Source organism: Podarcis tiliguerta (assembly GCF_965153285.1).
Source record: "Podarcis tiliguerta genome assembly, chromosome: 9".
NCBI classification, from domain to species: domain Eukaryota; kingdom Metazoa; phylum Chordata; class Lepidosauria; order Squamata; family Lacertidae; genus Podarcis; species Podarcis tiliguerta.
The window spans coordinates 47,542,975-47,566,716 of record NC_139542.1 but is presented as its reverse complement, the minus strand read 5'-3'; the positions used below and the strand labels follow the sequence as shown (position 1 = coordinate 47,566,716).

At 44.0% G+C, this 23,742-nt stretch overlaps 1 long non-coding RNA gene across 2 annotated transcripts in view; it reads left to right on the top strand.

The window, feature by feature from the left end:
• Positions 1 to 23,742, top strand: part of LOC310685466 — a 73,407-nt gene that overhangs the window by 7,484 nt on the left and 42,181 nt on the right. The window lies entirely within an intron of this gene.

Genomic DNA, 23,742 nt, shown 5'->3' with positions numbered 1-23,742 from the left:
GAAGAGACTAAAGTTGAGAAGTTGCCTCAACAACTGGTCATGTCCCTCCCATCAGCTTTGGAGGGAAGACGTGGTACACTCAAAAGAGCTCTCTCTTTCCCAATGAGATTGGTGTGCTTGGAGGTGTGCGCTAGCTGTCCAGCCTCCTCCAACTGTCCAGTCTCCCCTCCTGGCAGGTCGACATCTTCCCCTGTTGCTAGGCAATCTTCTGCTCTGTGCAAGCAGCTTGACGGAGCCACTGGTGCTTCATCCCTTCCCTGGCTTCTAAATGCAACAGAGTAGGGGTGCCATCCTCCCTCTCAGCCCACCCCCTGCCAATGGAGTGCTCTGTGCTCTCCTCTGACTCATCTGACAGTCCCTTCCAGCCCTAAACCAGTCGCAATTGAGGGACTCACAGCACTGTCCTTTCCCCAATGTTGAAGTAAGGTTCAATTACCAGTCTGAGCAGCTCCCTGGACTGAGTGCGTAAAGGGAGCTTAGATGAGCACTCGTATCTGGTCCTTTGCCTCAAGCAATGAAATATATTGGGCTGGCTCCAGCAGACTCCTCTATGTAAGAAGACTGGATCACATCAGTCTGCTGGCAAGGATGCATGTTGCCCTGGCTCTTTCTAGATGAAGGACTCAAATCATGCTTTCTGCTACTAGCTTTAATCAGATCAGTATGGTACATAAGCTAGGCAAGGGTCACTGCTACAGCAGGCACATAGAATGTCTAAGCAAGCTGAGATGTTGATCCAACCTGGACTCTTGTTATAAAGGAGTGGAGTGGGGATGGCTTCATTGCAGATCTTCCCACTTCTCACCTTCATATGACCAGTCCTTCCAGGATGATTCCTCGGGACTCATGACACATATGTTTGAGTGCATCCCTGAACCCTTTCAACATACAGGGATGGATTCAATTAACTTGTCCTGCTAGCAGAAGTCAGGGCAAGGATAGTCACCTGCTCTATGGGGCTATTCCCTCCCTCTCTTTTCCCCAATCTCCTTAGCGCTACGTTGAATTCCACCTATTGAAAATTAGAACACCAGGGGAAATCTAGCCTAGACTGCTTCCCTGACAATGCTAGTTTTAAGTGTGCAGGGACAGTGTGTGTGTGCATGTGCATGCTGGGAATTCATTCAAAGAAACAGCTCCTCGTCTGCAGTTTAAATGCTGTGGTAGGAACTACACAATGAGAATCTGCTGATTGTAAAGAGAATATCATGCTCTTCTAAATGGATGGCAGGTCTATGTGGATATTTAAGAGAGGCATTATTTATATCTGACCTTGCATGCTTATCAATTAATGTCTTATTGATACTACAGCCAAAATTGATCTCTGCCTCCAGTTGCGGATTCTCTTGATGAAAGGAGGAAGAAAAACAAGCAGGTTTTAGTGTGTTGCTCTGCCCTCAGGAATGGTTTTCTTGAAATATCTGGCATGAAATACATTACTCTTAAACCCAGTAAAGATTTTGCTGTGATCTTTGTGAACTCAGAAAAGACCTTTCACTCTGCAAGGGATATTGGCTTGGAATATATTGGGTATGCAGAGCACTTTGCCAAAAATAGACTTACGTGTGCATCAAATGTTTACTTCTATAAAGTTTGGTAGTGGAATCAGGCTTTCTGTTGGATGAGGCAAAGGTCTCAGTTGCACTCAGCTGGTGCAGGAGAATCAGAGTTGCTGGAGGGAAAGAGGCAGTCAGGCTTGGAGTAAGAGGGCAAATTGAGCAGCAGCAACCCTGAGTCATTACTGAGAGTTACAAGAACAGAGCTGGCCTGTTGCCCAGGCAAGAGTTAAAAGGTCACATAGAAGAATTTGCAGGTAGTTCAGAATCAGCAGTAGTCATTGAATGTAGAAGGGGGCTTCCCTTATACAACAATGTTTTAGTTTTTTTAAAAAAACAAAACACATACACAAATACTTGTTTAAATGTACATAGTAATCATAGGGAAAAATAGCAACTTTTAAAGATCTGAAAAGGAACTGATTTTTAATGCTCAAAAATGGGTGCACAGATTTTTGCCCTCTAGGGTCATATGTAGTGGTGGGTGTATGGTTGAAGACCCTCCAGGTGTCCCTATATTTGCCAGGGATGGTTCTGGATTTACAGAAGCCAGTTTCTGATTTGCTCCCAGAATGTTCTGCTTCTCCTTAGGATGGACCTATGGAGAAATGTTGAAGGGTATGGAGTTATGCGAACTCTGAGTCAAGGAGATAAGTAACTATACAACCTTTAGACATCTATATAAGGAAGTTTTAAAAAAATGTTTAATGTTTTATTATGTTTTTATATGTGTTGGAAGCCACCCAGAGTGGTTGGGACAACCCAGTCAGATGGGTGGGGTTCTGGATTTACAGAAGCCAGTTTCTGATTTGCTCCCAGAATGTTCTGCTTCCCCTTAGGATGGACCTATGGAGAAATGTTGAAGGGTATGGAGTTATGCGAGCTCTGAGTCAAGGAGATAAGTAACTATACAACCTTTAGACATCTATATAAGGAAGTTTTAAAAAAATGTTTAATGTTTTATTATGTTTTTATATGTGTTGGAAGCCACCCAGAGTGGTTGGGACAACCCAGTCAGATGGGTGGGGTATTATTATCATTATTTTCATTGGAGAAATGTTGGAGGGTATGTGGTTGAGGACTACATGTCAGTGGTTGTGGTCAGTGATGGTCAAGGCCATGAACACGCACATATTCAGCAAACACACATGCATTTCACTGGGATGCACAACCTTGTAATCATGATACTTGACAAATCACTGTCCGCACGCTATTAATAGCAATCTTATCTAAAGTAGGATTGATGAGGCATAGAAGTTCTAACTTTTCCCATGGCTGTGACCCAGTAAAGAACACTGGCCCTGCTTAGTTAACAGCTGGGCAGCAGGAAAAGGAGTAGCTCTGTGGGGCTAGATGAGCTGCACAAAGATTGGCCAAGAGAGGCTAAAATATCCCTTTGCCTAATTATTATTATTTATAAAATTTATCTACCACACCTCATCCGCGGATCACGGAGTGGTTTACAATATAAAGACACAAAAATACACAGTAACCAACAAAAACAATTATGCCCCAAAGACCACGAATGATGTTCGGATGAGTTAGTGTTCCCTGGTGCTCTTTGGCCCCATGTTCAAGTCAAATAGTCATGCTGCTGACTGCAGGTATCACCTGACAGCTTGGTCTTTGTAAGCTTTTATTCAATGGCACCTTACCTCTTTGTTTCCAAACAACAATTCTTCATTTTCTTTCCAAGGGGGAAAAACACTTGCATGAAATGTGAGATTGTCATTGTATGAGTGAGTAGTAAGACTGGCCCAATTTATCATTTTTCCCTGTACGCATTAATGTCAACTTTTCCATACCATATTTGCATGGCAAGATATGAGAATGAAAAAGAACACCGTAAGTTACCATAGCATATTAAAGCATTTTAAAAAACCAAATATTCATTCTGTTATTAGTTCTGCCACCATGAGGCACGTTCACTAAAAGTACTAATTAAGGAAGCAGGGGTGATTGAAGCATGAATGCCACTGTATTCTTCTAGGTTCAATATTCAACATGGATCTTTTTCCACTGGTACAATTGCCACAAGCTTTTCACATGTCTGATTCTGTCCAGGTCACTACGCATCAGGGGGTATAAATAATCAGTACCTGTTGTACAAGTTAGGTAGAAAAATAGTAGCTTAGATGCTCATCCAAGTGTAGATTTATGCCAGGATTTCGTTCCTCTTGATGGATGCATGTTTTGATAGGCATTCTGATGTGAATTAAAACACACATTCTCTGACATAGCAAGCACAGCTAGTCATGCATAACTCCATATACCTGTTGCACATGTGTGGACAAAGCCTGATGGAAAGAAGCAAAACAGTTTTTAAAATTATAGCCGACATTTTCCAGAGTGTTCTATGCAATGTATTTCCCTCATCCAGTTTTCCATGTGCTCAGTTATCACGGAAAAGCAGGACATTGGATTGAAAATGTTGGATAGCAATCAGCAGTTTTGCACATACATACCAAAAGTTAACTACTATAGTTCAGAACCCCTCCCTCCTGCAGCAGAAAACATTTGTTTGAGGATCTTTTTGGCTGGTGAGGTAGAGGGAAAGGATATCCAACATATAAAATATTAGCAGAAATAAACACTGGGGAGTTTGTCTTTCTTATAGGACTTGTTGAAAGCATGGAGTCAACAACATAGCCCATGAGAGTTCAAGTTACCTCAGCAAGGTTCATGTCACGCTGGCTGGTTGCTAGGCAACATCTTCATCTCCCTCTTAATTAGCTGACTGTCAATAGAATTAACCCTTAGATTAGTAACAGAATGATCCCTGCTTTTGCTCTTGCAACACTGACTTAGGCAGTGTTAATGGCCCAGATTATAAATGTTTCCATAGATGTGAAACATCTCTGTGTTTATTCTGTTAGGTCCTTCAGCAGCTTTTAGATATTGTCCATTCCATTCTGCTTGGGTTGTCCCAAGTGATAGTGACCCATTGATTTAAATATGGTTTTATCTGCTCATGTTCAGAATGAAGTCATTGAGTTATATGAAGTCATATTCATCAATAGCTAGGAGCAATAATTTTACTACTACAACTTCCCTAAGAAGGTCAAATGACTAACTCTGCCCTTGTGGCATTCCAGAAAGGCTCCAAGATCTTCCTATTTTGGATGACGTCCAGGGCTGACTTGATGTGTGTGTGTATGGGCATCTCTGAATCACTAGTTTTGCTGCTGAAAGTATTCTGGTTTTGATTGTTCATTGTCTATCTTAACTATGTTGATTTATTGCATTTTATGTAAGTTACCTTTAATAACCAATAGTGAGCAGTTGCTGTTGTTTTTTGTGATATGTATAATGCAATAAAACATTGCAGTTTTACCACAACAGTATTGTGCTTCTACGCTTCTCTTGGCAGACATGAGGTGCTCATCTAGCTTTTAACTGCTCCTGCCTTTCACAGCCTTGCCTTTCTAACTGCAGACTGAGACAATATAGTTATGGCAACGATGTGGAACTCTTGGACACATAAGAACTACCCTCATACACAAGCTTTCTGTTGCCAAGCAACTCTACACAAGCCTTGACATTTATCTCTTGTGAAACAGAGCAACTTGTTTTTTTTGCTTAAACCTCAGCTAATTGCATTATCAGAATCTGAATAAAATTTATTGAAGGAGTATTGATGAGGCTTAGATCCATGACAACACGTAGATGGTGGAAAAACCCAGCAATGTGTGCTGGCACTACATGGCAAAGAAAAGTTACTACGTTAGCCAGTTTCTTAAATACATTGGAAATACTGGTCAAAAGATAAATCTAAATTATGCTTCTGCATAGTTCTGAACAAATCCCACCAGAAAATGCCTTCACTAGGTTTCTTTACCAGGGTGGCATTGGCCAGTGATCAAGAGCTGAGCCATGAAAGTGAGAGGTGAAAATGAGTTTATTTTATTTATTTATTAAATTTTATATCCTGCCCTTCCTCCCAAAGGATTCCATCACCCCATGAGTCCCTACAGCTCTGCCTGGTCTCCAGAGATGTTGGAGGCTGGTTCTGGCTCATCCATTTTGCCTACTGTGCCACTAACTCTACCTCCAGAGTAACAGAAACCATGTGCAGTTCCACTTCTTCAGCTGTGGGGTTGTTACCCTGTCTGTCCCGCCCACCTCTGAGGAGGCAGGTCAAGGAGACACCAACACAGAGATGGGAACGGTTAACCCATCTGGCAGAAGTGCTAAGTTGCTTGCCCAGTATAAGAACTGGAACCGCAGGCTGTGATGAGTTGTGCACATCCCTTTCCCTTATAACAGGGTTTCAAGGTTTCAGTATACCTAAAGGAGCATCTCCACCCACATCGTTCAGCCCGGCCACTTAGGCCCAACACCGAGGGCCTTCTGGCAGTTCCCTTCCTGCGAGAAGTGAGGTTACAGGGAACCAGACAAAGAGCCTTCTTGGTAGTGGCGTCCGCCCTGTGGAACACCCTCCCATCAGATGTCAAGGAAATAAACAACTATCTGACATTTAGAAGACATCTGAAGGCAGCCCTGTTTAGGGAAGCTTTTAATGTTTGATGTTTTATTGTGTTTTTAATATTCTGTTGGAAGCTGCCCAGAGTGGCTGGGGAGGCCCGGCCTGATGGGAGGGGTATTATTATTATTATTATTATTATTAATTTCAACATATTTGCTTGCATAGACATACGTAGCACCTGCTGTGCCTTTGAACTATGTTTTGCCTACATATTGCTCTGATCCGAGCATTTAAAGATTTTGGCAGAAACTGCAACCTGAATTTGAGTTCTCCATTGAGTTACAGCCCAGACACACAGAGCATCTCTTCACACAGTGAAATTGCAGGCTCAGGGCTGCATGGGTATAAGAAATTCAGGCTAAAATGATTTTCTGCAACAACCTCCCCCTCTCTCCCTAACTATCTTAAACTACTGTTTGTGGTACCATGAAAAGTGGGAAATGTTTTCCTTTCCTAACATTCTTCTAACTGAATAATAAATACCCAGACAATCATCTATCACTCATATTGCACCTCACTGAATCTAGAAAGAACTGTACAAAGGCAGCCTTTAGTGGGTAAAATGAAAGAAAAACTGAAAACTCCACCTTTCATAATTATATTTATGTAGCACTAAGGAGCTTCCATAGTACTTCTGCACTTATAAAAAATAGGACTGTGGCACTGCATTCACATTGATTTTCCTCAACAGCAACAAAAAGATAAATAATGTTTTAATGTTCAACGGTAACTCAAAATGATAAGCAACTCCGTTGTCTGTGAGAGTCACAGCATAAAACATTGCATGTATTCAGTTTATAGATTCCTTGAGGAAATGGTGTCTGCAAATAGATCACAGTGAACTAGAATGGAAGGTTTTCAAATATACGCTTAAAAACACAATTTACACCCCTGGGTGCCAAAACACAATTAACTAACAGTCCGATCCTACAGAAAGTTGACTGGAAAGGAAGGGGGGGGGGTTCCTCCCTAACAAGTGTGGTTATGGTTGCAGCCTTCAGTGCATAAATGTCCCATTGCATCACAATCCTCGTTATGAGAGAAAGCACCTCTAATGTAAGGAGCGCCACCCTACAATTTAGACCTTCTGGGAAAACCTTGCTCAGAGTCTCCATCATACAAAACGTAAGATCTGTATGTGATATATATGTAGGTATGTGTTAAATAATGTGCGTATTATATAATCTTATTGCTAGGTGACCATGGACATGGTCATATCTGAATGTAATCAGGAATTTCCTGTTGGTTTCTGGTTCTTATTAAAGATAGACAGCTAAAGTTCTTCTCTAGCTTCCTTCAGTGACAATGTGTTAGGAGAGAGGTTTTCAGCCTTTTTGAGTCTACAGCTCCCTTGACCAACTACATTATTTCTGTGGTTCTCTAGTGAGGAAACAAACTCTGAGTCTCAGGAGCTCAGTTATGTCACCCCTTGCCTCCCAAGCCATCAGTCCCTCACCCCTTTTGGGACACCCTCGCTTGTGGAGGGTTCCTTCAGCATCCTCTTCTCTTCCCTCCCCTCTCCTTGGGAGTCATCACCCACTTGCTTGCTTACTCCAAGGTGACCCCAGTTCCTGGCAACCAGCATTCCCTGGCTGGCCCAGAGGTACCAGTCACATGGAGAGCTTGTAACTAGGGCCACTGTAACAATCAGCTACAAAGCCTCTAGAGGCAGAGACACGAAAGGGAGGAAAGAATGGACTGGTGGAGGCTGGTTTCACTTGCACACCCCTGACCACCATTTAAGTCATCCCAGGGTGCCATGGCACACTGGCTGAAAACCACTGAGTTAGGGGATGGAGGAAGGCCTTCTTTGGTTGTAACCTCATAATTATGAGGGTCTTTGCTGAAGACTTTCCATGCAAGCCAAATATGTTAGATATTTTGTGTTTCATCTTTCTTCTTTGTTGTGAATGAGGAGACAGAACTAAAGGCTCACAACAGTTCAATAAGTATTCAGGAAAGTAATGTGTTTGTACTGAATGCAAGTGGAGCTTGTAGAAGAATCTGGGGAGAAAAATATATAGCAGAGTTTTGGCAGAGATGCTAAAGAAAATTAGTGCTAACACTATTAGCTGAAGGAGTAAATGCTGACTGCCCTGTGTTGTAAAGGTTACACTTTTGTATACTCTGGCGGTTAGGCATTGGAATATGGTTGTGTGTTGGAGGGCAGGGTGTGGCCATCACCTACCCCTCCATTTTATGGGTATTCCGGTAAAGGAATTCGGCGGTCATGGATCCTGTCTGACGCCCTTGCTGGTGACTAGGGCCATGGCACGACCCCCGGTGACATCAGGGGGATCTTGTAGTTGTATTTGCAGCAACAGGCTCCTTCCACTGGTGGTTAACACTTGATAGACTCATCCCTCCCTGAGGGGCTGGAGTCATGCTCTGTTGTTTTATCCAATGCCTAAGCCAATACCCCTCACATGCTGTAATCAATAAAGTTGTGGGCTTTTTTAGCCCATTAACGTAATATACTGTGTCCATGTGTCTTTCTTATCCTCAAGCGGGTGGCGGGTCCTTGAATCACAAAGAAAATGAGTGCTAACACTATTTGCTGAAGGAGTAAAAGCTGATAGCCCTGTGTTGTAAAGGTTACACTTTTGTATATTCCAGGGGTGGGAGACTTGCACCCCAGTACAGACCTTGTCTTAATTTCATGAGGGTGAAAAGGAAGTGAAAAATAGCTAGAGGATAGCAGAAAAACAGGGGAAAGGGTGGCACAGAGCAAAAAGGAGAGGTGGGTGGAATGGTTTCAGTCCCACTGTCAGCATGCAGTTGTTAAGAGAACAGTGGCGTAGCGTGGGGGGGTGCAGGGGGGGGGCGGCCGCACCGGGCACAACATCTGGGGGTTAGGGTTAGGGGGCGCAAATCCACGGGTTAGGGGGCGCAAATTACTTGCCTTGCCCCGGGTGCTGACAACCCACGCTACGCCACTGTAAGAGAATAAAGGTTAATCACCCTAAGCTATATACCTGGGAGTAAGTCTCCATCAAACTCAATAGGGCTTAATTCTGAGAGTATACTGTATGTATAGGATTCTACTTTAAGTCACCTATTTGTTTGACTTAATTTAAGAAAATGTATCTATAGTTTTAATCTGGTCCACATGTATGATTTGCCCATTTTAACCTACTTTTCTACATTGGGCAAAAAAAGCTATCTAAATCTCATTAATATATCAGCATATGCATTCAGTTCTAGCTGAGTAGGTTAATCTTGTAATAGATAATGCTTATACAGCAGCTGTAGTGATTGCAGAAAAGCTATAACAAATTACATTAAAGGTGTTGGAGAAATAAAGTAGGGACTTTTTATTATATGTACAAGAAGAAAGTGTCATATAATATCTCATTTTGACTAGTGGCCTGGCCTTTAGCAGAATATAAATATTATTGATATTGATGTTGCACCATGAATCACCTCTCGTTGCACTGGCTGCAGCAGTAGAACCTTTACTGTACATAGAAGGAAAAAACCCAACCATTATTTATTACTAAAAGCTAAATCTTTGATAAATTCTTAACAGGAATATGAGCTCACACTTCAGTTTCTTATCCTCTCACAAGATCATACACCTTCCCACCTTCAAGGCTAATACCATTAAAATACTAATAATCTTACTGCACCATTCAAAAACCAGTTCTTGTTTTCATCTACACTCCTATCATGGTAACACCTGAAGCAGGTTGCTTCACTGTTGCATAGCAGGGACACTCCTAGTTTCATAATCACAAGCACAATTCAGGAGAGCTGCTTCTGTCTCTTGTTGTATTTTCTTTTAAATGAGCAAAATAAGCAGCACAAGGAGCAATGCCATTCATGTAACAACTGATAGCTGAAATATCATCTGCATCACTGCAAACATGCATAGCTGGTGTGGTCATTATAAACTTTTGGTATATTATTTGAAATAGCACAAAGCATAATAGGACAGACTTTCCTTACTTAGCTCATGCAGCATGCTGTTGTAATAATGCTAACTCATGCAATCCTACATCCCAGCAGCTATGCATAGCTTTAGGCTTGTGATGTTCAAATATATATCAATTTTAAAGTTTCTTTACAGTACTCTATTTGTGGAAGTTCAAGTTATTAACCTTGCCCTTCAGTATTGTTCTGCTTTGTGCATCCCTGTATACCTTGGAAATGCAGCTTTGTGCTCAATATGCATATCCAAATAGTAGCTGATTTTGCAAAGCATTTGATGATGATGCCTGCTATATAGATGATCTCTGAGCTGTGTTTTTTCTAAGGGGTTTCTCCTTTTTTTTTTTGTCTTGGTAAGCAAAATTATTCTGCAATGGTGAAAACAACTGAGGAGGTGTGTATTCATGAGCTAGTGGAACATTTGGTGTGTTCCATGCAGAAGGAAAAAAGACAGCCTCAGTCTACAGTCAGTAAAAAGCCACTTCTTCAGACCAGTCACTGTGACATCCCATTTAACAATATGTGACTACTCAAGAAGTATTTGAGAGCAAGCAGCTTATGGATTGCAGTCTAAGTACAATAGATACTGAGGAATAAGGAGGAGAAAGATTGTGAAAGAGAAATCAACAATTTAATGGGAGTGGGTGAAAGGGGCAAATAGTTAATAATGCTGTTGAAGACAGTCTATTTCCTTGTGAGACAGTGCTATTGCTGGTGCTGGATGAAATCTGGGAAGACCCTTCCCATTTTCATTTGTTCCAAATGGTATAGTAGTACACCATTTCATCTTTACTAATGCCCACTGAGCTATATTTATTAAATGTCCCTAATACTGCTCACAGAATGACACCACTATATTCATACATTTATGTGATTAACATGGAAATATTTTATTATAATTATCTGAGCCACCTAAAGCCTAATGGAGCCCTCACAGTCTTAGGCAGGTTAGTGTGAAATTTAATTTGCACTAATCTGCTAGGCTGATGGGTGTATTATAAATCAATGTGCAATGAAGGAAGGTAATGCAGCTTAAACAAAAAAGGCTAGAAGTAAACAGACCTTGAATAGTATTTTCATAAAGGGATGACTAAAAGGGTGACTTCCAATTACGCATAGAGCAGTGAGTGACCTAATTTTTACATGCATCCAGGTGAGGTGAGAAGTCTGCTACATGTTTAATATGTTTCAAAATGAGGGAAAACATTCATTGGAATAAGGAGCCAAGTGATATGCTTTCAACTAGCCAAGCACATCCTATTCAATTTAGGACAAAACACCTACATGCATGTCTACCCAGAAGTAAGACCCACTGAATTCAATAGGACTTATTTCCAGGTAAGAGTGTAAAGGATTGTAATCTTAGGCTGCACTCCTGTAGTCACCTAGAATTAATCCTCATTAAAGTCCCAGAAGTGGGACTTACTTCTGAGTAGACATGCATAGAGCTGTGCTGTTAATCACTTAATCATTGTGGGTTTCCATTCCTCAATTGGTAGATACCTGCTTCAATGCAAATTTGGTTTTATAAATACAGAACTTTATTTTAAATATTTAGACCCATTTCCAGTGTCTAATGATAAAATAAAAACATCAGTTTAACAACAAATAATTAACAACAATAAAAAAATGAAAGCTGCAGATTAAAACTGCAACAAAAATGCGTAACACAGAAATGGTACACTTGAGAACAGAAACTTTTTGGTGCAGTAGCACAGAATCGGGTGAAATCCCGAATGAATAAAATGGTTTTTGTGAGCCCAGGCTGCTGGGAAGGGGGCACAGAAAACAATACAAACAACATGACAATATATTGTGATCAAAATGACCACAACTTTATTGAATTCAGATGTCAATAGGTTTTGCCATAGGCGTTGGGTATACATATTGAATCAGCTGATTGCTGACTGCTCATTTAATCAGGGTCTATCCTGGATTAAGGATCCTCATATGATGCACATCATATACAGGTAATTCGTCTGGGATGCCATTTTGGGCGTTCTATGGCCCATTGGCTCCTTTTTGGGCACACAAACAGAATGGATTCCTCTGAATCCCTTTACATTTTCTCAGGCATTCCCCACCTCTCCTCTGACTATGAGAACACTAGAGTAGGAAATCAGATGCTGATCTCAGTTCTTAGAAAGGTTCATATGGCAGAAGGCAGGACTTCAAGAACCTCATTCCAAAGCTATCTTGGTATTTAAGGGTTAAAAGTTAAAATCATCACTTTGAGTGTGGTATCCCAGAACTCAACCTAGACAGGATGCCCAAATTGATGGTACCAGAAATGATTATATTGTCAATTGTTGAGATGTATAGGAGAAGTATACCGTATTTTTCGCCCTATAGGACGCACTTTTTCCCCTCCAAAAATGAAGGGGAAATGTGTGTGCGTCCTATGGGGCGAATGCAGGCTTTCGCTGAAGCCTGGAGAGCGAGAGGGGTCGGTGCGCACCGACCCCTCTCGCTCTCCAGGCTTCAGGAGAGCCCCACCCCCAGCCCCACAAGCTCGGGGGAGAGCAGGGAGGCGGAACGCCGCCATCCCATTGTCCCCAGACCTGGTTTGGGGGCTGGCGGCGGGGAGAAGCCTGCTCCTCCCCATCGCCAGCCCCGCAAACTCGGGGGAGAGTGGGAGAGACGCAGCGCGCCTTTCCCACTGTCCCCCGACTTGGTTAGAAGGCTGGCGGGGGGAGAAGCCTGCTCCTCCCCGTCGCCAGCCCCGCAAACTCGGGGGAGAGTGGGAGAGACGCAGCGCGCCTTTCCCACTGTCCCCCGACTTGGTTAGAAGGCTGGCGGGGGAAGAAGCCTGCTCCTCCCCGTCGCCAGCCCCGCAAACTCGGGGGATAGCAGGAGAGGCGCGGCGCACCTTTCCTGCTGTCCCCCGACTTGGTTAGAAGGCTGGCGGGGGGAGAAGCCTGCTCCTCCCCGTCGCCAGCCCCGCAAACTCGGGGGAGAGTGGGAGAGACGCAGCGCGCCTTTCCCACTGTCCCCCGACTTGGTTAGAAGGCTGGCGGGGGGAGAAGCCTGCTCCTCCCCGTCGCCAGCCCCGCAAACTCGGGGGAGAGTGGGAGAGACGCAGCGCGCCTTTCCCACTGTCCCCCGACTTGGTTAGAAGGCTGGCGGGGGGAGAAGCCTGCTCCTCCCCGTCGCCAGCCCCACAAACTCGGGGGAGAGTGGGAGAGACGCAGCGCGCCTTTCCCACTGTCCCCCGACTTGGTTAGAAGGCTGGCGGGGGGAGAAGCCTGCTCCTCCCCGTCGCCAGCCCCGCAAACTCGGGGGAGAGTGGGAGAGACGCAGCGCGCCTTTCCCACTGTCCCCCGACTTGGTTAGAAGGCTGGCGGGGGAAGAAGCCTGCTCCTCCCCGTCGCCAGCCCCGCAAACTCGGGGGAGAGTGGGAGAGACGCAGCGCGCCTTTCCCACTGTCCCCCGACTTGGTTAGAAGGCTGGCGGGGGGAGAAGCCTGCTCCTCCCCGTCGCCAGCCCCGCAAACTCGGGGGAGAGTGGGAGAGACGCAGCGCGCCTTTCCCACTGTCCCCCGACTTGGTTAGAAGGCTGGCGGGGGAAGAAGCCTGCTCCTCCCCGTCGCCAGCCCCGCAAACTCGGGGGATAGCAGGAGAGGCGCGGCGCACCTTTCCTGCTGTCCCCCGACTTGGTTAGAAGGCTGGCGGGGGGAGAAGCCTGCTCCTCCCCGTCGCCAGCCCCGCAAACTCGGGGGAGAGTGGGAGAGACGCAGCGCGCCTTTCCCACTGTCCCCCGACTTGGTTAGAAGGCTGGCGGGGGGAGAAGCCTGCTCCTCCCCGTCGCCAGCCCCGCAAACTCGGGGGAGAGTGGGAGAGACGCAGCGCGCCTTTCCCACTGTCCCCCGACTTGGTTAGAAGGCTGGCGGGGGAAGAAGCCTGCTCCTCCCCGTCGCCAGCCCCGCAAACTCGGGGGAGAGTGGGAGAGACGCAGCGCGCCTTTCCCACTGTCCCCCGACTTGGTTAGAAGGCTGGCGGGGGGAGAAGCCTGCTCCTCCCCGTCGCCAGCCCCGCAAACTCGGGGGAGAGTGGGAGAGACGCAGCGCGCCTTTCCCACTGTCCCCCGACTTGGTTAGAAGGCTGGCGGGGGGAGAAGCCTGCTCCTCCCCGTCGCCAGCCCCACAAACTCGGGGGAGAGTGGGAGAGACGCAGCGCGCCTTTCCCACTGTCCCCCGACTTGGTTAGAAGGCTGGCGGGGGGAGAAGCCTGCTCCTCCCCGTCGCCAGCCCCACAAACTCGGGGGAGAGTGGGAGAGACGCAGCGCGCCTTTCCCACTGTCCCCCGACTTGGTTAGAAGGCTGGCGGGGGGAGAAGCCTGCTCCTCCCCGTCGCCAGCCCCGCAAACTCGGGGGACAGCAGGAGGTGCAGCGCGCCTTTCCCACTGTCCCCCGACTTGGTTAAAATGCTGGCGGGGGGGGGGAGAAGCATCCTTCTCCCCGCCTCCAGCCCCACAAGCTCGGGGGACAGCTTCCCGCCCCAGCCCCGCACCTGGGGGGGAAATAAATTTTTTTTCTTTATTTCCCCCCCAAAAAACTAGGTGCGTCCTATGGGCCGGTGCGCCTTATGGGGCGAAAAATACGGTAATAGATTGTGCTCCTTGCACAGGCCATCCAACTGGGTGACCAGGATGGTTTCAATTTCAAATGCAGGTCGGAAGTTAGATTGAAACGAATCTAGATTAGAGAAGAAAAACCTATAGCTTTCTAGATGTTGTTGGACTACAACCTGTACCATCTCTCACCACTTGTCATGTAAATTGGAGATGATGGGAATTTAAATCCAATAACATCCAAAGGGCTACAAGTCCCCTCCCCATGTGAGCTAGATAATCCATGTCATTGAGGAGCCAGTACACATCTCAAAACCTTGCCCTCACAAGGCAGGCTTGCAACTGGATGCACAGCAGCCTCCATCAAGAGAGCTTCAAAAGCTCCACCTAAAGAAGTATTCATTATCTGCTGGATCTATCTTGGCTGATAATATCTGGCAAGGGAAGTTTGACTGAAGTCAATAAAGGGTCTGGGTCTACTTTAGGCCTCAAATAAGCTCACTTGTGGTACCCAACCTACCAGGGTGGGTGGCTCTTTTGTGCACATTTATTAGGCTTCCATAAGGTACTAACCTTCCATGATGCAGGAGCACTGGGGAGAGATTTACAGAGGGCTAGAATGAGATTTGAAGAAACCAGACGTGGCCTGTAGGGTATATACTGCCTGCCTCTGCTTTAAGCATTTTATTTATACTTTCTCTCCCTACCCCATTACCTGGGGTGTGCTGTGTGTGTGCCATATTTACAATGCCTAATAAAAGGCTGCTGCAGCAGGTAGCCTGGTCTTCAAGGTGCTCCAGTGGTGTAAGACTCATGATTGAAAGGCACTTTACAAGCCACAGATGAAAGGAACAATAGAACAGCCAAGTGCACTTATTAATAATTTATTTAAAAATCATACCTTTGATGGACAAGGCATTGTATGTGGGTTGTGCACAACTGACAGTATTGACATTATTGTAATTTTCAATTGGTTTTAAAAGACCAGGGGGCGGGGTGATGGTGTGGGAAACGCAATAGTCCAAGGGAGAAAATACATTGGGATAATTGTTAATAGAACTTGATTTATAGCTGTACTTCACTGTGTAGGTTCTTAAGACTCGCTGCAACTTCCCTTTTGTTTGGACTGATGAATAATTAATACCCAAAGCTTCTTATATTTCTTTACGGCTAACCTTTTGACCAGTGTGTTAGCTAAGCATTATGTTAGATTACTGATAGAGCTTGGAGGAATAATGATAGCAATCGTGATTGCAGCTATTGTTCGTATCATAGGGGTGGGTGGGTTATTAGGTTAGAAGCACTGAACTGGCTTTTTTAAAGGAATACCTTTGTAGGAAAAGAAATCAAGGTAAATGCCTTGGGTTGTTTTTTTTTTTAAGTTGGCTAGCCTTTCTTCCTTTCCAAAAAAGCAGAACTGGTCATTTTTCAGGGGTGCAGTGCGGATGATTTGGAGTGGACTTTAAAGAAGACAGACACCACTACCCTGGGGTTCAGCAATAGCTAGCACACCAAGTTAAAGCTGTGGTTCCTGGCTTTGAGCCTGATTCTAGTGCTCACTGAACCACATACCATAAGACCAGGCCTCATCAAACTGGATCCAGGGCTGTAACACACACCTTCCCCTAGACCTGAGGAACCCACATTACAAAAGGCGGGAAGCCATGAAACACAGAAGTGCCAGTCTCTACTTTTCCACAAGGGAGTGGAGTCTAGGAGATATGGCATTGAGGTAGATGGAGCCTGTCTACACACCATACATTAAAAGTGAAGTGGGATATGTGATTCAAATGTATGCAGCCAAGGGCTCAAAAGGAAAAAGTTCATTTCCAGTCCTTGTTGAAAAAAGTTACACTCTAGGAGCTCTCCGTGGTGCTGATTAGCAACCAGTCCATCTTGCAGCAGCCTTGTCTTGTGGGCTGGGTGGGTGTGTATTCCAGAACAAGAAAAATCCCATCACTACTTATCACCTATAAGTAAATGGAACCAGGATTTAGTTGCATACAGACAATGTGGAGGGGCAGCTAGTAACTAGCCCCTTCACATTGTTTGAAAAGTTAATGTAGTAGGCAGTTTTGCTGGCCCATTTTGCTGAAGCATACAGCCTTCCATTATGCCCATTCATCCAGTTTGGGGAGATCCTTTTGCAGCTGCTCATAATCCCCTTTTGTTTTTACAACCCTGAACAATTTGATGTTCTCAGCAAACTGGCCTCACTCCTGGATAATTTACAAACAAGTTAAAAAGCACCAGTCCGAGCACACAGACATGGGGTACGTCCATGTCTGCTTTATCCCTTAGGTGTTATGGCTCACAGAATTTTGATTTATGAGCATATTATTACTACTTTGTGGGCCTTAATACAGATGTTCTCTCCCCCTGACATTTGTTCATGCACTTGGGAGTTGTTTTAAAGTGAAGGTGTCTGATCCTATTATAGTTGGTCAATCTCTCTCATAACATTTTCCTTACTGTCTGTTTATTTTTTATATTCTCATAAAGCAATGGCCCTTGTTTCCCTCAGTGGTTTCTGCTCAACTGCAGAGATATATTTAGAATTTACACTTTTCTATCATGCCAGAGAAGATCAATGACCCATTACCCAGCAAAGATGAGATGAAGCAACTGGATCAAACTGAAGACTGAACTTTCCAAAAGAGACCCAATCCATCTTATTTCTGCTTTATGGATAGTACTGAAAACAAAACAGTCCCTCCAGAGATGGTTGCATGCAGAAAGGTCTGGTTATGAGACAAGGCATGGGTTCTGTCTAATCAGTGCTGTGAAAATGGAGATTGTGTTGGCATTTGATTGAAACACATGTTATAAAAATAGCAGGGGGATCTGCTTGTGGAAGCAGCTTTTATATGCATTATATTATATATTATAAAATATATAATATATAAAATATTATATATTTTCCTTTCTGGGCTGTGGCTCATCTTTTTAATCCCGCAGGCCAAAATTCTATATTCCAAGAAGCTCCCCCAAACCTCTCACCCTTGGGAGGTGAGACTTGTGTCAACTACGGCTAGGTTCTTTTCTGTTGTGGCACCTACCCTATGGAATGCCTTGTCGAGTAAGGTCCATCAGACCTCGTCACTATGCTGCTTCAGGTACTTATTGGCAATTGTTTTTTAGTTTTTTAAAAAGATCTATGGTTAATTGTAGGGTGTATGGGGTGTTAGGGGAGGGACCTAGTGGGGGACATGTCATGCTCCTTTTGGGGTAGTATGCCCACCTTTGGACCCCACCCTGCACTCAGCTCTCACCTGTGGCTCCTAGAAGCTGTCAGCATGCGACAGCAGCCACACCCCATGAATTGGCTTCATCTGGTTGGCTAAACCAGGTGAGGGTAGTGGATGGGTCTCAAACCCTTGGTGAGTTAGGGACTTCCTCTGCTATAGAAGACAGGCTCTGGTGGATTGAGCAAATTAGACCAATAGTGGTCAAGAAGGTGGCTACTGCACATGCTGTAGAGGGAAGTGTGGGGCAGATGGTGGTTGGGAAGGGAGCCCATCTAGGAGAAGGAAAACTGATCCTAAACCTCTGCTGCCTTTCAGGATATCTTTGGGAGAAGAAAGGGCCAAGGAGTAAATCCTACACAAACCTGGAGTGGAGTCTCTAAGATGATTGGATGGCATCTTGTACACCTCCTTCCAGCAACTCCTGCAGCCAAGCTGGTGCCAAATGTATTGCTCTGCTTTCCTTTGCGGTCTTGTCAACTGGGCAGCCCCTGAACCTCCAACCAGCACTGGAAGTTCGAAAATTTAGTCTGAAAATTATGACAAAATATTGGAGTGGATTTGGCACCAAACTAGTGCCAAATGTATTGCTTTCCTTTCCTTTGGACCAGATCTGTGAGGCCAAGAGGTGGGTTGGTTTGTTGTCTGGGCGGCCCAGGACCTTCATAAACACTGCCCAGACTTGCACAGAGGTTTGACTTCACCTCTGGAGGTGCACTCCATTGTCTTTCGAGATAATGCACTTAATTTAATGAATTAATAGTACCCAACCTGTTTAATAAATTCCAGCGGCAGACAAATAACAGAACTGAGCCTGCAAAATTATGCAATTAACAATATTGTTGGCATCCGTCTAAGTGCATACTTTCTTTTTCCAGGGATCACTTGCTTTATTCTTTGTTCATTAGCCACCTTTAGTCCTTTTGAGGAAATAGGTACATTGAAACATTGTTGTTGTTTAGTTGTTTAGTCGTGTCTGACTCTTCATGACCTCATGGACCAGAGCACGCCAGGCACTCCTGTCCTCCACTGCCTCCCGCAGTTTGGTCAAACTCATGCTGGTAGCTTCGAGAACACTGTCCAACCATCTCGTCCTCTGTCATCCCCTTCTCCTTGTGCCCTCCATCTTTCCCAACATCAGGGTCTTTTCCAGGGAGTCTTCTCTTCTCATGAGGTGGCCAAAGTATTTGAAAACATTAAAGTAAGAAATCTTACATGCCTTTTTTTTGGGGGGGGGGTAGGGGGCACCAGAGCTCAGTGGTAGAGCACATGCTTTGAATGCAGACTCCCTGGCCTCTTCAGTTAAAAGGTTCCAATAGCAGGTGATATGCTGCACTGCCTGGAGAACTGCAGTCCAGCACAGCAGACAATGCCAATCTAGATGAACAAATGGTTTAGCATGGCATAAGTCTGTTTCCTATGTTCTTTTTCGTTGTTGTTTTTTGTTTGCTCTGGTCAAAGTGGATGTATTGCAACCTGCACCATTGGAATATACCCAGAAATATGGCAGGAATCCAAATCTACTCTGAATTTAAGAATTGTTGTTGTTTGAGAATACAGGGATGATTCTCTGATTCTAATTACATCTACCACTGCCCATACACATGCTTCTTTATCTTTACTCTTTTTGAAATTGTGAATGCTGGACTTAGATGACGGCTTTCTCCATCACAAAATATAGAACTCATTTTTTAAAGCTTAACTTTCTTGAGCGATTACACAATTTCAGTAGTTGAACCTTGAAGAAGCAAAGTGAGACTGTCAATATAATTTTTATGGTTGCAAGAGGGCACTTTTCCTGCCTCTTTGGATCTCTTGCAAGGACTTCTTCCTAGCAGGGAGCTAACTGGTTCAGTGGTAATAATGTATCTCAGAGGCTTGTATAATACTTTTCCCCATGGTGAGCTGATTGCAGAGTTCCAAGATTTCTATTTCCTCTGATATGTTTGAAAGACACTTTACATCCCATTGTTTCTTGCATGAGATAGATAAAGCGTAATGCCTTCTGCTTTCACTGAAGCTATTCAGCGCTGACAACTTTGAGCTATTGTTTCTGTACTTACGCCATATAAAGCATTTGAAGCCTTCACACCAGCATTTTGTATTACTTGCAGGGATTCATTTGAAATGCAAGGTCTGTTTGTCCTTGTTGATGTGAATGGGTAATTAAAGTCAATTAAATAGAAGCCATGCAAAATAATGGGCTTGATTCCTAAATTTTGGGAAATGGATCTCTTTTTAAAATAGTCAATTGAACAACCTTACTTTAAATTCTGCAGTAATCTTTTATCTCATCATGTTTCTAAAGAGAGCAGCTTCTGTATTCTTTCTGTGCCTTCTTATATTTAGTATAAATGATGGTATAGGCAAGGATAAAATAAGACCCTGAAATGGTTGCAAACCAAAGAGAATGTGACTAATTCTATGCATCCATCTGCCCTTTTATCTTTCTTCCCCCAGCTATACAACATTACGGTATGTTTTAAACCAACGGAGCTTCCAAAGAAATGTTGAAAGATGTGTGTAAACCCTGTGGCACACCTAAAGAACTTTCCTGGATAGCAGCCATTGCTTTAAGAATCAATATTTAAAGAGGAATTAGTGTATGTGGTTTTCATAAAAAGAAAGGATATGCCATGATTGCATATAGGCTGAGGAAATGCCCATGAAGTCTGGTAGGGGAAGTGGGAGAGGAAGAAAGAGAAATCATGGCTATGAATGAATGAATGAATAAATGCCACAAGCATAGCTGGGCCTTGCTATGGTCAACTTGCCGTTGCAATTCTTGGCTTTCCTGTGGGACCCCACTGTGTGTATCACCCTCTAGATGAGAGCCATGGGTTTCAGCCTTACATTCCCACTGTTTTTCTATAAACCTCATTATGTTTGTTTTTATCAACTAAAGAAATGAAAACAGATTTGAAATTATACAGCTATTTATAGAATGACACATTCTGGCTACTTTCTCTGTGTGAGAGAGGGATTGAGTGCTGAAATAAATGATCAGGAGAATCACATGTGTGGGATATGGATTAAGACATAATTGTGATAGAGGGCCTTGTGTTTATTTTCTCTTCTTTCTTCTTCTTCTTCTTCATTTTCTTCCTTTGCTTATTGTTGCTTCTTTCCTATTTATATTAATTAGATTGGTTTGCTTTTTATTGTATTATATGTTGAAAACTCTTAATAAAAATGATTTTTTAAAAAAGAGAATCATAGGATGAAGTTTTGCTTGGGTTCATCTTCAAATGGCAGAACTTTGAATGTTCCCATACTAAAATATCACTGTATACAGAAAATTAACAGGTTAAGTGGAAAAAAAGATACATCATGTGATTCTCTGGAGCATGTGTTTTATCTAACAGGTGTGAACTTGCACACACATTCGGAGAATGTGCTTGGTATTAATTGGTTGCATAGTTTTTGAATTCATTGTTGGCTGGAAGTCAGTGTTGTGCTATGATGACCACTTCAGCAGCATAAGCATTTATGTTGCCAGAAGAAATGATCTCCCTTCTTCCCCTGCATGCTTATCATAACCCTCCAGAGTGGATTTGGGGGAGGTGTAAGGGGGCTCAAGGGGAGGAGAGGGAAGAGCCCTGTTGCACCAGTAGTAGTCCTTGTACTGGCTTCCACAAGTGCACCAGGTTAGTTGAATCCACCCGGAACCTCTAATAATGGTTACTTAGTAGAAGGAAGACAGAACTTGTGATGAACAATCATTTTATCTCATTGTAGTCATGATCATGTATGGTCCTTTGAGAGAAATGATGGATCAGCAAGAAGTCAGGGCTCGTGGACTTATAACTCCCTTTTCAAAGTTCTGTTTGCCACCTCAAAGGATGGATATCCTAGTACAGTTCCTTCTGCTGGAATTGCAAAGGGAGGAACGTGCATCAAGAAATGACCCAGGCTCATTGGAAGAAAAGAGGAATAGAGTCCTCTATCCTTTCCCTGTTAAGCTCTCACAAAGCAGAGTCTGTCCTTTGTTGTAACAGAACAATATATCTATATATTCCTGTTGCTATTACTAGCCTCATTTATATTTATGAGTTAACATTGCAAAACAATTGCATGTGAAGATTAACCTTTTTGTTTAAAATAAAACATTAGGTGCATGGGCACCACTGATTTAAATTATGCAGGTCAGATACAGCCTGCTGGTTTCTCTTTGTTGGCCTTTCACAGCCTCACATTCCCCCTGTTCTTCAACAGTTTCTGCCAATCAGCTAAGGAGAGGGGAGGCTGAAGCTGTGACATGCACTATGGAAGGGAAGCCTACCAAGGAAGCACAATCCTGGCAAATTCGAGGGTGGAGGATATGGAGGTATTCTTGTGTCTGTGGATGGATGTGTGTGAATGGCACATCCATGTGACTTTGACCCTGCTCATAGCTGGCATGTGGTTATCCACAAGATAATGCAGGACTCATGAAGAAAAAGATCAGTGACCTCTGACTCAGAGGCAGAACAAGGTGGGGCAGACCGCCCTGGGTGTCATCTCCGGGGGTGGGGGTGGGGTGGGGTGGACATTCGGCATGCCACCTGCCCATGACTCCAGCCTACCACAATCTGTCTGGGGAAGGGGTGGAGCTGTGCAGTCCCACACTCCTGGGCTGCTGGAGGAGGCATGCAGGCAGAGGACGTAAAGGAGAAAGGCAAGCAAAGGAACAGAGGGTGGAGGGACCCAAACCCTGGAATCCCCCAAAAAAGCTCAACAACTCTTTGGTCAATCCTTCCCTTAAAAAAGGTCAACAACTCCTGGCAATGACAATGGGTAGATACAGGCAGTCTTTATACTGTGAGTAGATCGCTGTCTCTTGGGAGTCGAACTTCAGGGGGGGGGGGTTTGAAAAGAAATTTTCTGCACTGGGTACGACCTGACCTTGCTACGCCACTGCCCTGACTTAAATTAAAGGTATGTGTGCTGTGAGTTTCCAGTTAGTCCTGGAAAGTTTTGATTTCCCTCCTGCCCCAATGTATGCCATCTATGCCACAACATTCTTGGATGATGATGATGAAGAAGAAGAAGATTTAACAGCTTTGCTAAAAGACCAATGGAAACAGACCCTCATATATATATGAGCCTTGTATCCATGCAGTTGTTTCCTTTAATGGATCCTTGAAAAGCAGCTAGGCAGAGGAGAGTCTTGACTTTTATCAATGGACCAAAGTGAGCTGCTTATGTGAAGGATGACCTAGAATTCATATTGACTGCTAGTGTAATATAAAACTGAGGAGTAAACCTCCTTCCAGAAAGGTTTTCTTTCCTTTTATGACTAGAGGTGTAGAAATAGTGCTATTTAAAGTGGATGAGTACAGCCATTGTCTGAAAAACATAAAATAATTTATACTTTTACAGGTAGCGGTGCAGCAAGATGAAAGGCCTCCTTTTAGATCTAATTGAACTTGAATGACTGCCAATTAAGTTAAGAGCGGCAACCACAGTGTGCTTATTGCACATTTCAGTGTCTAGTAAAAACCAACCATAGGGAAGGGTGAGAGTGTAATTCTTTGAGACAGTGACCCATGGAAAGGAAATTGCAAAGGCCACAAATTCAAATAAGCCTGCAGTTCCAATGCATTCTTCTAAATCATTTTGCAAGTTTATATGGGTGAAGTCAGGTGTGTACACAGCCAGTTGTTTGCCTTGTTTCCCTTTAGAGAATAATAGCTTTGCATCTGAGAAAGCCAGCTGCATTTTCTTTGGGATGTAAGTATCGGTATTGGTAAACAGTCTCAGCACTTTATTTCCTGTTATTTTATACCCAATTACCAAATTTTAAAGCTACAGAGTATCACACACTGCTTCTAAAGAGTGGAATATCAGACAGTAAGCAATACAGGGAAGGCAGGATTCAGAAGTGCAGTTGAACAAACCTCTGAAATGAGGACGTGTGTCCTGAAATTATTACAGAACATCATATGCTGGTTTGAGGTTGAATTTTATAGATGGA